This window comes from Canis aureus, chromosome 2, assembly GCF_053574225.1.
Source record: "Canis aureus isolate CA01 chromosome 2, VMU_Caureus_v.1.0, whole genome shotgun sequence".
NCBI lineage: Eukaryota > Metazoa > Chordata > Mammalia > Carnivora > Canidae > Canis > Canis aureus.
Genome location: NC_135612.1, coordinates 78,695,317 through 78,710,216, shown reverse-complemented (window position 1 = coordinate 78,710,216; position 14,900 = coordinate 78,695,317). Strand labels below are relative to the sequence as shown.

Below are 14,900 nucleotides of genomic sequence, written 5' to 3'. Positions count from 1 at the left end.
GTCTGTTCTTGCTTTGTGAAAAATGATGGTGTTATTTTTATAGGGATGACATTTGAACATATAGATTGCTTGGATAGTATAAAGATTTTAATAAATTTATTCTTCCAATCCATGAGCATAGAATGCTGTTCCATTTCTTTGTGTCCTCTTCAATTTCTCTCATAAGTGTTCTATAGTTTTCAGAATACAGAAATTTAACTCTTTGGTTAGGTTTATTCCTAGGTATCTTATGTTTCTTGGTGCAATTGCAAATGGGATCAATCCTTTGATTTCTCTTTCTGCTGCTTCATTATTGGTGTATAGAATGCAATGGATTTCTGTATTGATTTTATATCCTGTGAACTTTCTGAATTCATCTATCAGTTCTAGCAATTTTTTTGTGGAGTCTTTCAGGTTTTCTCAATAATAAAGTATTGTGTCACCTGTGAATAGTGAAAGTTTGACCTTTTTCTTTGCCAATTTGAATGCCTTTTATTTCTTTTCATTGTCCAATTGCTAAGGCTAGGACTAGAAGGGAAATAATTAAGATTAGAGCAGAAATAAATGATATAGAAATAGACAAAACCAGTAGAACAGATCAACAAAACTAGGAGATGGTTCTTTGAAAGAACTAACAAAATTGATAACACTTAACCAGGCTTATTAAAAAGAAAAAGGGAAGGACCCAAATAAATAAATTCATGAGTGAAGCGAATCACAACCAACACCACAGAAACATAAACAATTATGAGAATATCACGAGTAATTATGCGTCAACAAATTGGGCAATCTGGAAGAAATGGATAAATTCCTATAAATATGTAGACTACCAAAACTGAAAGAGGAAGAAACAGAAAATTTGAACAGACCCATAACCAGCAAAATATTGAATCAGTAATCAAAAATCTCTCAAGAAGAGGACAGGGCCAGATGGTTTCCCAGGGGTACACTACCAAACATTTAAAGAAGAATTAATAACTATTCTTCTGAAACTGTTCCAAAAAATAGAAATGGAAGGAGAACTTCAAAACCTATTTAATGAGGCCAACATTACCTTGGTCCAAAATCAGACAAAGACCTCACTAAAAAGGAGAATTACAGACCAATATTGGTGATGAACATATATGCAAAAATTCTCAATAAGATACTAGCTAATCTAATCCAACAGCACATTAAAAGGATAATTCACCACAACCAAGTGGGATTTATTCCTGGGCTTCAGGGGTGGTTCAATATCCACAAATCAATCAACATGATATACCACATTAAAAAAAAAAAAAAAAAAGGATGAGAGCCATATGATCCTCTCAATAGATGCAAAAAAAATGTGTTTGGCAAAAAAAAAAAAAAAAAATGTGTTTGGCAAAATATAGCATCTTTTCTTGATAAAAACCCTCAAGAAAGTAGGGATAGAAAACATATCTCAACATCGTAAAGGCCATATACGAAAGAGCCACAGCTAATATAATTCTCATTGGGGAAAAATTGAGAGCTTTCTCCTAAGCTCAGGAACAGGATATGGATGTACACTCTCACCACTGTTATTTAACACAGAACTGGAAGAAAACTACTATTATTTATTTATTTATTTATTTATTTATTTATTTATACATTTTATTCATTTATTTGAAAGAGAGACAGAGGGGGATAGCAAGAGAGAGCAAGAGGGTTAAAGAGAGAGAAGCCAGCTCCTCACACGCAGGGAGTCCCCAAAGTGAGCTCAATCCCAAGACCCTGGGACCATGACCTGACCCAAAGGCAGATGCTTAGCAGACTCAGCCACTCAAGCATGCTGAAAACAATATTTTTCTATATAGTACTCTTTTATTATTGTACCCAAAGAATGTAGTATATGCTAAATCTGATAGATAATTAAGCCCTATCAAAAATTTAGAATATTTTGGGCTTAGTTCATTTGATGTGAAAATGAAAAAAAAATAGAGAAAAACATATGTGGAAGGAGCTGGATTCTCCATATGCAAATGAACCAGAATGAGAAAAACTGAAACCTGACATTATTAAGGTGAAAACAAACACCTTTGAAAAAAAAAAAAATCTACAAATTTCACTAATAGACTTTGAAAGAGTGAAGTTTTTGTACTGTAAACAAACAGAACACTTCTAATTTTACATAATATGTGTATAGAGTTCCAGGATCCTATGACTACAATACAGACTTCAAATAGAGATCAGATTTCAATTCATATGCAATACAATCAGTAGAATGTAATCAATATGTACATATGATAAGGATTATTATCTTAACACAAGTAAACAACACTCCCTTTGAAATATCCCATTTCACTATGCAGGGTGTTTTTCAAGCCACAGAGCCTTCCATCCATTCCTGCTCAAGCCATTGGGGCAGATATTCTCTTCCCCATACCTACGTGAGAGCATTACTCCACTGAACACAGCCATCTCTACAAGTCTTCTGATGCTGTTACTTCTATTCTAGACTCATGTAACGAATCCTGCATCTCCTCTGACGACACCCCCTACAAAGACATCATGCAGGATTTGTACTTCAATTTCCCTTAGTACAACTTTAAAAAGGCTTGTAATGAAATAAAAATAATAAACTCTACGTTCAGAGATTAATGGAAGACAATAAAATAGTCTACAAGTACTAATGTGTTTTCACAAGTCTAGATATAGTTTCAGTGTAGCCACAACAGCCATGGAGCTGACCATTGAGCACATTTCCGTTCAACACACTGCGAGGACTCGAGCTCTTGTTACCACTGCTTGCTGGCAGCAGTGCTCTGAGCTCGACAACCTTATATTCTCCAAGATACCTCAACTTTATTCCTTCCCTCTACCTTAATGATTGACTCCTATGGCTGCATTCCCTTTTCCAGACTGGTTTCCAGAATAAATTGGCAGTGGAAACATCCACTGCCATCATGGAAAACTCTACCCATGAAGGCTTATTCTTTAAACTTGCGTCTCTTTTTATTCAGTTCACATACTATATGAATTGATCAGTAACATTTTTTATAAACGTGAGTAAAATATGTCTCACTTTTAATAATTTAGAGTGTAAGCTTTGGGAGATAGTTTTAGCTTTAGCACTATCTGCAGTATTGTATCTTAAAACTTCTAAAGAATTTCAGATTAAATTATTATCTACACATCTTTTATTGATGTAGAACACTAGAATATAGAGTATTTAAAAATTTTGACCCTACACACCATGAGATATATAATAATTTTAAGACAATAAATCTGTCTTAAATAGCATCTTACATAAGCCTATGTGTGAGCTAATAGCTTAATATTCTCACAGATATATTAATTTCACTTAATCCTAAAGTTTGGATGTTTTTTTTAAAGTTGAATTTGCAAGCCCTTTAAGGTTGCTTTGACAATATCTTTAAGGAGAAGACCTGTGCTGAAGTAATGTATAGAATTTATATAGAATGGTGGTATTATAAAAATGGATATATCTTGACAAATTCTATTTTTGAAAGTTAAAATATCAGCACAAAATACTTTCTGTACAAAATTGTTTTGTCAGGCAGCCCGGGTGGCCCAGCGGTAGCACCACCTTTGGCCGGGGGGTGTGATCTTGGAGATCCAGGATCGAGTCCCACGTCGGGCTCCCTGCATGGAGCCTGCTTCTCCCTCTTCCTGTTTCTCTCTCTGTCATGAATAAATAAATAAAATATTTTTTAAAAAAATCGTTTGGTCACAAATCCAAACTAATTTTATTTAATTAGGATGACAAGATTTAAAACTTTAGCAATTAAGGGATACCTCGAAAGTCATATATTTTTCAAGCTTCAGGCTTTGCTAGAGCATGCAAGATAACGTCATTAAACTCATTAGTGCCACTTGCATTTCATTAGTCACTTTTTTATCATGTAAGAAAAGTTCAACCCTGTTGACACAAAATGTGTAAACACTTACAGGTTCTACAGGCAATAACATTTACCACATTTATGGGGAGTCTTCCAAATTACCTTTAAAGTCATTAAGAATAGAAAATGAAATACTAAAATAACAAATTCAAATCATTGTATCAAAATGGGAATATGGGTGCAATAGCTATTCAGTTAACTAGATTCTCTGAGCTAATATCAGGAAATATGAGTTACATTTTCATAAACTCCATTTCATATTTAGGACAACAGAAATGAAATGAATTTATTCTTGTGCTCAGATATTTAAATAAATAAAAGGATTTTTTTTTTGTAGGAAATAATGTTTCTGTAGCTGATGACTTGCTATCCAAACTTTAATGAAAGTCAGATGGATTCCAGTATGGCAGGAGATGGGGAGATAATTAATTATGGTTTTGAGTGTGTGCTATAAATCTAACATTTCTCAATTGAGTAGAGTTCTTCTGACAAAAATCAGACCAACCTTATAAGTCTGGGGCAATAAAAATCTTATGAACATATACACAGTATATGTTCACTGGAAGCTCAGTGTTGCTTTTGCATTCTAAAGACATTTCCTCTTCCAATAATGTCAGAATATTTGTTTTTGTTCTTGTTTTTTAATTCAGATCAGGAAGGGAAATTTCCACCCATCTACTATTGCAAAATTAAATACAAGCTAAAGAATTAAGTTAGCAACGATTATTTTAATAAAAATATGAGCTCTAAAATTACAAAGAAAGAAGTGAAATATAAGATTTTTAATCTACTGCAGTATGTGGAAAAGTCATTTTAAAAATTCTGATGAATTTAAATTTAACTTTTTGGTAAGTTTTTCCTCTGCAAAGAGTGATTGCAAAAAACAAGATTGCTTATTATTGGCAAGGAAAATGGTATTTGTCAGGTACATAGTATGTGCTAGGAACTCTATTATGAATTTTGCAGATATTATCTCAGTATTTAAATTGAATTTAGTTATTTAAGGGAAGCATAATTATTTAGTTTAGAAGTGAGAATACAAAAACTCAAAAGCTGTAATGCAACTAGTGACCAGAGGAACTGACAGGTCTAGAGCCATCTGGCTCACAATTTTGTGCTTTTGGTGATATTTCCTAATGTTTATGAAAATATACAAAAATTTAAAAAAATATTTAGCAAAAGTCAGTGTAATAGGTGTTTTTTGTATTTTATTTCATATTTTATATATGAGCACGAATTTATTTTATTGCTGATCCTCCAAAAACCCTGGAAGGCAAAATTTCTGATCTTTGTTTGACCAATCTAATTCACTGTAAAATTTCCAACGATTATGGAGAGAAACTGGTTTAGGAGGTATTATAATTTCTGGAAGAAAATTGTACATCCACTCTTTTGGCAAATGCCAATAGCAAATATAGACTTTCAGAATAACCAGGCAGAGAAGTACAAGGTGATGTCAAATAGTGTTTATCTTTCTAAAGGAAGCAAAGAGGATTCAACTCAGCCGGCATATATAACAGAGACATCAACAATATTCTCCAATACCATGGCATAAGCTAGCTGCCCTCCCCAAAGCCTTTCAAGTAGGCAAATGTCAGAGTGAGAAAGGATTACAGACAAACTTCTAGAATTATAACTCTTTTTCTTACTCTCCCACATGAATCATGTAAGTTGTTTTAGGTCTACAGTTGTGGCCCCTTCATCTTGGTGGGAACAACTCCTTGGTCTATGAATTAAAAACAAAAGAGAAGAATGAGAGAGTGGGGAGAGGTGGTGATCAGTGTGATTTCTGCGATACTGTTCATCCATCAGTCTATCATTCTCAGACACTCCACACTATAATAGACAGATTCAGTACCTCCTGTTCCTGATACTAAGAAATAGAACAAAAGACAAACCCCACTACTGTGGAAGCAGACTAACTAGATATAGGCTTTGGAAGGGTCATAATCTTCATCTAGCAAAAGAAAAGTGTAGAAGACCAACTAGGGATAGAAGTATGGAAAATAATGTTCAGAGCAGCCATGTTAGCAATATTAGCTTGTGGTGCAATCCCTAAGCAGTGGTGGTGCCACTCCTTTTTTGATATATTTTTTTCAGCCTGATATTTGATGTCTTCCTGTTGATCCTCCAGTCACCATAGATCCTGTTACTTCCCATCTCTACCCACACTGTGGCTCACTACCTTGTTCCTTGCACTTATTCCTGCAAATAAATAGAAGTTGATAAACATTTATTTTTTTTAATTGAAATCACCCATATTGTTTTTTTAATCACCCATATTTCATATCATCATTTAGTAAATCATCTAGTAGGCCAAATGTTTATTAGATTTTTTCATCAGGTTTACTGAGGTATAATTTACATACAGTGAAAATCTCCATTTTTAGGATACTTTCATAATTTGGACAAATGCACATAACCATGTAGCCTCCATCATAATCAAGATATATAACAGAATTGATATTCTGAAGATATTACTTCTTGTTTCAATCAATCCTGCTATACCTAGCAACCTCTGATCTGTTTACTCCCAGTGTAATTTTGCCTTTTCCAGAATATCAAATGAATATTATATAGAATTTATCCTTTCGAATTGGATTTATTTCAATTAGTACAATACATTTACTTGTACCTATGCTGTTGCATGTATCAATGCTTTCTTTTTATGGCCGAGAAGTATTGCATTTAATAAATATACCATAGTTAATCATTTAATAAATGAAGGTTGTTAGGGTTCATAGATATGAGGTATTATTATAATATATGTAATGTAGCTATAAACATTTGTGTTGAGGTTTTGGTATCTGTATAATTTTTCATTTACCTTGGCTAACTTTCCAAGACCAGGTTGCATTGGCTGTACAGAAAGGGTATGTACAGCTTCATAAGAAAGAGCCAAACTCTTCTGCAGTGTGATTGACCATTTTGCATTCCCTCCAACAACATATGAGTTTCAGCTTCAAATACCTTCTCCTATTCCATAGGTTGCCTTTTAGTTTTGTTGACTGATTCCTTCACTTTTCCTTGCTTATTAAATCCATAAATATATACATATATATATATATTTAAAGATTTTATTTATTTATTCATGAGAGACACAGAGAGAGAGAGAGGCAGAGACACAGGCAGAGGGAGAAGCAGGCTCCATGCAGGAAGCCTGATGTGGGACTCGATCCCGGGACTCCAGAATCATGCCTTGGGCCAAATGTAGATACTAAACTGCTGAGCCACCCAGGGATGCCCTACATACATATATTTTATGAGTGAGTCCTTTATCACATTTTTGTGTGTAATTTTTTTCTCTATGCCTTTTGTCTTCACCATTGTAACAAATTTGTTTGAAGAGCAGCAGTTATTTTTAAACTTGATGAAGTCCAATTTGTCAACTGTTATCTTTTATGGCTTATATTTTTGGTATTAAAATATAGAAATATTTGAGTATTCTAAGGCTGAAAGTGTATTTTCATATTTTTCCTTCAATAAAGTTTTGGAGTTTTGACCTTTTACTTGAATCAATGATCCATTTGAATTAATTAAGATATTGATTTATTTATTTATTTATTTATTTATTTATTTTTATTCTGCATAGGGATGTCCAACTTTTTCAGCAATATTTATTGAGAAAGCGTTTCTTCCTCCAACATTATTGATATTAAATTCACCATAAATGCATGGGTCTACTTCTAGTTTTCTTTTCTGTTCCAATGAGCTATGTATCTATCTTTTTCCTAGTATCGCATTGTCTTGGTTTCCATAGCTTTAAAGTAAGTCTTGAAATCAAGTAGTGTGCATTCTGAAATTTTACTCTATAAATTTCAGTGCAGAAGAGTCACTTAAAAACTATATCCAGATACATTATAATCTTATTGCAAAGAATGCGATATAAAGAAAAAAAACTGGAAGTACAGCTAAATTAAAAAAAAAACACAATGTACAAAGAACAAAAATGTGAATAAATGATAGAATTCTCTTTGAAATCATTCAATTCAGAGTCTATATAGGACAAAATCTTTCACATGCTAGAAGCTTTTTTTTCTTCCAGTTAAAGTTTAAAGAATATATATATATATATATATATATACACATACACACACACATATGTAAGTGTTTGTATATACGTTTATATATATGTTTATATATATGCATATGTGTTTGTATATATGTGCATATATACGTTTGTATATATGTGTAATGTGTATACTATATTTATGTTTTTTTTGTGTGTGTGATATTGGCAACATCGAATATTCTGAAAGTATGGAATAATTTGAGTACTCATACAGTATATTTGTTGGAATGAGTAATGATTCCACTCTTTCGGAAAATGGTTTAGCAATTTCTTATAAAGTTAAATATTCATTTACTCTATTACCCAGCAAATATGTTTTTAGGTTTTTTCCAAAGATAAACAAAGACATACTCACAAAAATATTTATCCTCATATGTTCACAGATTTACTTACTAGAAAAAAAATGAAAATAACCCAAGTGGCTATCAACTAACTAGTGAATGAATAAATTAATTGTGGTATATCCAGACAATGAATACTACTGACCAGTAAAACAGAGCAAAATGAAATAGCATCAATAAATGTCAAAACAATGCTAAACTGAAAAAGGCAGGCATGAAAGAGTGCATATTATATTATTTCATTTATGTGAAAATCTACAAATTGTATTAGTGGTTGTCTGTGGACAAGAATGAGAAAAGGTACTGAATGTAAAAAATTGCAGAAGGGAACTTTTTAAATTAATGAAAATGTCTTGTATGATTACGTATCTATGTGTATGTATATTTTAAAGCATATCAAACTATATATTTCCAATTTCTAAATTTTATTTGTATAAATTATACTTTAATAAAGCTTAAAAATATATCAAGCTGAAATGGTTTTGTCAAACATTGCCTTTTGTCTCTTTTTATTTAGGATTTTATTTATTTATTTGACAGAGAAAGAGCAGGAGAAAGCACAGGCAGGGAGTGAGGCAGAGGTGGAGGGAGAAGCAGGCTTCCCCATGAGCAGGGATGCAGATGTGGGGCTTGATCCCAGGACCCTGAGATCACAACCTGAGCCAAAGGCAGACACTTAACTAACTGACCAGGTGCCCCATTTTTTTGTTTATTTAACAAATTTTGATGATCTTTTTTCTTTCTAACAGAACACCAATTTTATTCACTCCCTAAGTGGCAGCTATGTGCTGGCTTAGAGTTAGACCTACTCTAATCTCAAGCAGTTAATGATCCACTCATATCAATGCCTGTTTCCCTTCCAAAAATTATTTTAAGAATGAATATGTGTTGGTTGCCCGGGTGGCTCAGATGGTAAACATCTGACACTTGATTTGGGCTCAGGTCATGATCTGTGGGTCCTGAGATAGAGTCCAGTGTCTGTCTCCCTTCTCCACGCAGATTCTTTTTTTTTTTAATTTTTTAATTTATTATTTATGATAGTCACAGAGAGAGAGAGAGAGAGAGAGGCAGAGACACAGGCAGAGGGAGAAGCAGGCTCCATGCACCGGGAGCCGGACGTGGGATTTGATCCCCAGTCTCCAGGATTGCGCCCTGGGCCAAAGGCAGGCGCCAAACCGCTGTGCCACCCAGGGATCCCTCCACACAGATTCTGTATGAGATTCTCTGTCTTCCTCTGCCCCTCCCCTGCTCATGCTCTCTCTCTCTCTCTCTCACTATCTCTCTCTCTCACAAATAATAAATAAATAAATAAATAAATAAATAATAAATAAACAAACAAACAAACAAAATCTTTGCAGGGGCAGGGGAGAAGCATGTGTCAAAATCCTGGCCAATGGGAGATTACTGCTGCATACCTTCTTGCAAAGTTCTTTTTACTCTTTAAACATCTATCAAAATGGCCAGTTTCAAATATCTATGCATTGTTACCAAATATCAGTGTTTTTACTCTGTCATATGAATTAAAATACCTGGTAGTTCCTCAGAGGGAAAGAATTAAAGCATATATGCACAAACTATGGACCTATTTCTCAAACCATGTTGATTTGAAGCAAGGAAAAATATATGATCAAATTACAAAGATAGACACACATGTGTACATGGACCAGAAGTATCCTACCAATACACTAGGATATTTGCCAATCTACTTTACCCTCTTCTATTGTATTTATTTATGTCTTAATGCTGGGAATAATCCAGTAAATACATATCATGGCACTAATGCATGATGACTCAGAATAAGAAAAAGACAAAAGTAGTGTGGTCTCATTCAGTAACTCTCAAACAGCTAATCAAATATTTATGGCTTGTGTGTTTTTTAACCCACCTCTTTTTCTGGTCAGTATCATGAAAGCATTAAGTAAATATTTTATGATCTAAGTTTTCTTAAGTTGCTCTGCTACTGAATGTAGTAATAGTACAAATATTTTAACAGAGATATCAGTATATGTTAAAGGTAAAATAGCCTCAATATTTAAGATGATCAAAAACTTGAGGAGATATGATAATACACTTTAACTGTAGTATTTGGTACAATGAAAACATTTATATTTTACAACCATTTCACAGTAACCTCTTTAATAAACAGGTATGATAAAAGAAGATCTTATAATTATGTACAATCTTTTTAATAAATTTTAAGTAAATTCAATATGCATGTCACTGTCTTTAAAAAGCATCTACAGTTTTTCTAGGTAGTTAATAAGTAATTGTCAAAAAAATTTAAAAAATAAGTAATTGTCATTAAATCATCAAGGGTGTGTACATACTGAAGCTAGCAGAACATCAATTTTAACCTAATAAACTATTTTGAAAACAAACACTTTATGACTGACAATATGTAGAAAATTATTCAAGGCATATCTCCTAAGTATAGATATATTCAGAAGTTGAATTATGGGCAAATCATTATAAGTATCAAAAACCATATGGTTGCATATGAATATCCATTCAGTGTTAACAAAGACTTGAAAAATAGAAAAAGTCCAAAGAACATCAAATACATCAAAGCTTGGATTAATTTATGAATATGAAAATGTGATTCCCAGGTGTAATGTTTTTAGCATTTTAGTTCTGTATTTAATCTAGATGAGCTTCACTTTGAATCAGAATCAGGCTTTCAGAATACTAAATATCAATTTCCCTTGTCTCAAGTATGTCAGTAAATTGCTTAGACAATATATCTAATTGAATTTAATTTGATTACTAAGTCGACTTTAAATAATTCTAAAAAAATAAAAAAAGAGAGAGAAGAAAGAAAGATGAAAAAAGGCAGAAGAGTACATAACGTTGAGGAAAATCATTAGTATTCTCACCCTCTGTTCTACACACACCACCTTGGCATCCCTGCACATCTGCAGGAGCTTTGCTTCCTAGGCTATGAAAATATCTTTGCACATTACTCTTTCACCTGTTAGAAGCCTGCTGGTAAGATGAGCATGGAGAGAACATTTCAGGCAGAGAGAAGGGCATGCATGAGGTATCAGAAATGAGAAGGCCTAGGGTTTCAAGAGGTGATGGGCAGTTGGGCTTAACCTGAACATAATGTGCAAGAAACAAAAATCCAACTCCCCTCTATTCTCACCATATTTCACAAGTAGGGCCTTCATATAGTTCCCAGAGTATATCCAATTTTACTATTAGATTTCTTTACAGAAGATATTATCCCTAAGTCATTCTATCGAGTAAACATTTGCATGGAGATTTCATGTAAGCAGTTATTACATGCATCTGGGGCTCAGGCATATAAATCTAGGTTATAAAAATATAAACAGTTTTTAAATGTAAAGAATTCAATGAAGTATTTTGGGTTACTGAATAAAGAGAAGAGTTTACAATTGACCTCAGTGCTTTGCAACACAGTTGAGAGGACAAGTCTGCAAATGGTATTTGGAAGGAGATAACAGGATAATTAAAAAGTATATAATTTTAAAGGACCAGTTACAAAAATGAATCAAGAGGAAATCAAATGTGTTAACTGCTGATGGCTCAAGTAAGATAGATGAGAGCTGGGAATAAAGCATTGGGTTAAGCAAGAGATCTTGCAAAGACTGGTTTCAATGAACCAATAGGTCTAACTATGTATCTGCTGTGTGTTAAACACAAGAAGTGGAAATGAAGACATGAAGAAAGTAAATTCAGACAAATGTCTCAAGGAGTGTTTTTGTAAAGGGGAGAATTCCTTTACTGAGTTGTAGGGTGGACTTTTTGGCAGTTTCACAGTGCGTGGTATCAAAAGAAAAAAGATAAGGATGCTTATTACGTGTATTTACTAGAGTTGACAAAATTTAGTAAATAGTAAATTACAGATTCTAAAAACCTGCTTTATTTAGTTGTTAGTCTGTGATGGTTCCTTCAGAGCTGTTATATACTATTATGTAAATACCTAATCACTGACACACTGCGTGTTACTACTTAATCCTACATAAAGACTCCATTAGAGTCATTATGGATTATTGTGTAAATGCCTAATTGCAGGCAATTTAAGATGGTTATTATTTACTTGATAGTTTTTAAAGTAGATATATGGCAGAACTATTTATGTCTTTTTAGTGTTCAAGACCTGAGAAAAGAGTAAATGATCCTGTTTATATATGTGTATATAATATGCATAATCCAAGTCAATATTATCATAAAATATTTTGAGTCTTAGTGATGCTATAATTCTTCAATTATAACTAGATGTCCTTTTGAAGTAATACAGACATGGAAAGAATGGATTCTCCTGCCTACTAGCTGGTTTTAGCTTTTTAACTTCTCTCCACTGCTTACTTACACTGAAAAATTTCCACCATACAAATGCTCTCATTACCTTGCACCTTCCTGCATGTGCATCTCGTTGCCTTCTAGAGAAGATTATGAATGGGCCAACACACTCCTATGAATCTGCTTGCATTGCTACACAGAACTTTCCAGATTAGTCCCTCCGAATCATTACAGTATTAACATACTTGATATATGTCCCATTTGATCAAGTTATAGTTTTTCTCTAAAGTAACAATTTCCATGGTAAAATTTGTTTCTGGATGTATGCATTATTTAATACAACAAATATTTTAATGAAGAGTTGCCTGGATGGAAACTGAAAAGGCAGATAGCAGTACATAATACCATGACCAGGACACATCTCATCAACCAGACCTGGCAAAAGACTTGAAAGAGGTAAGAAATTTAGCAATGTAGATATCTGTGGGTGAGGGTATTATTCCAGGAAAACAAAACAGAACAAAGCCTCCAAGGCAGAGACATGCTGTGGGCTCACAGAAATAAGGCCAGTAGAGCTGAATTATATAATAGAAGGAGGTGAGTAGGCGATAAAGTCAAGGAAATTAAGATATGGAGGCCAAAGGACACTTTTGACATATTTTTGGGCTACTTAGGATTTTGTTCCAATAGAAGAGGGAGATATTACAAAATTGGAGATTTAGCGTTCTTTGCTGTTGAGAATAATCTGTAGGGCCTGAAGATTGGAGGTAGGAATACCAATTATTACAAACAATAGTAGGAAAGAAATGTTGAAGGGAACAAAGGTAATAAAGGATTGAGAAGTGTTCTATCACATTGGATGTGGAATTCAAGAGAAAGAGAAGATATAAGGATATTTTAAGGGGCAGCCTGGGTGGCTCAGGGGTTTAGCACCACCTTCAGCCCAGGGCGTGATCTTGGAGACCCAGGATCAAGTCCCACATGGGGCTCCCTGCATGGAGCCTGCTTCTTCCTCTGCCTGTGTCTCTGCCTCTCTCTCTCTCTCTCATGAAAAAATAAATAAAATCTAAAAAAAAAAAAAAAAAAAAAAGGATATTTAAAATTTTGGGGCCTGAGAAAAGAATTGGTTAAGGGTTTGTTATCAAGAGGCCATAAAGGCTACCAGAAGATCCTCTTGGGGTGTGGAGAAGTGGATGATCAATTAACATTTGTACATATTGAATTTTGTAGGAAATTTTGTAAATGAAGCTGGAGTTTAAAAGAGAGGTCTGTTGAGAGCCATAAAATCCTAAATCATAGGCATAGAGGTGGCCTTTGAGGCCAGTGACTGCGTATAATCACCAAAAGAGGGAGACTACCTAGGGAAGCATACCAAAGATCAGAACACATGTCTTATTTATTTATTTTTTGTTTTGAGTACAAAATTTTTTTTTGAATACTGGCTTTAGAACACTCTAATATTAAGATGTTAGGAGGAATAGAAAGAACCAGTAAATGATATCAAAAAGAATTGACAAGTGAGCTAATAAATAAAACGAGACTATTTTTTACTCAAATGTAATTAAAGAAAATATATAATGCAAATTCTGCAGGCCAATCATATAAGTTCCCATCTAAAGTGTGGGCCATTGGATGGGGCAATACAGAGGTCAATGCTGACCTAAGCAAGAGTAATCGGAGTGAAAACTTGATTGGTGAGTGTTTAAGAAGCAATAGGAGAAGAATTAAAGATGGCAAAAAATGACTATTCTTTTGAGGAGAGTCTGTTGTTATTACCTTTAGGAATATAGTGAAATTGGGATCCCTGGGTGGCTCAGTGGTTTGGCACCTGCCTTTGGCCCAGGGCGCGATCCTGGAGACCCAGGATCGAATCCTACGTCGGGCTCCCGGTGCATGGAGTCTGCTTCTCCCTCTGCCTGTGTCTCTGCCTCTCTCTCTCTCTCATTGTGTGACTATCATAAACAAATATTTTTTTTTAAAAGGAATATAGTGAAATTGGGTGGTAGCTAGTGGGGGATATTTAATCTTTATAAAAGATTTATGTGCTGATTTTTAAATATGTAGAAATAATAGGATGTTTGTGCACTGTGTTAATTTTCTATTTCTTCTATAACAAACTTAGCGGCCCCAAAAGAAACAAATGCTTTCAGTCCTGGAGGTCAGCAGTGGGAAATGAGTCTTACCAGGCTAAAACCAGAGTGTTGACAGGACTGGTTCTTTCTGAAGTCTGCCTTTCCAACAGTGTGTATTAATGGCATTCCTTGGCTCCTGGCCTCTTCCCCTACCTTTGAAATCAGTAGCAGAGGATCTTCAAATGTCTCTCTGCTTTCACTATTACATCTCCTTCTCTTTCTCTGATTTCTTGCCTCCTTATTAAGAAGA

General features: G+C 34.0%; 1 long non-coding RNA gene across 1 annotated transcript in view; it reads right to left on the bottom strand.

The window, feature by feature from the left end:
• Window positions 1–3,164: 3,164 nt before the first annotated feature.
• The window catches only part of LOC144302627 (uncharacterized), a 61,491-nt gene continuing 49,755 nt past the window's right edge, over window positions 3,165–14,900 (bottom strand). The window contains exon 4 of the long non-coding RNA XR_013369580.1: window positions 3,165–3,624. This is a non-coding gene — a long non-coding RNA (uncharacterized LOC144302627). The remainder of the gene's footprint in view (window positions 3,625–14,900) is intronic.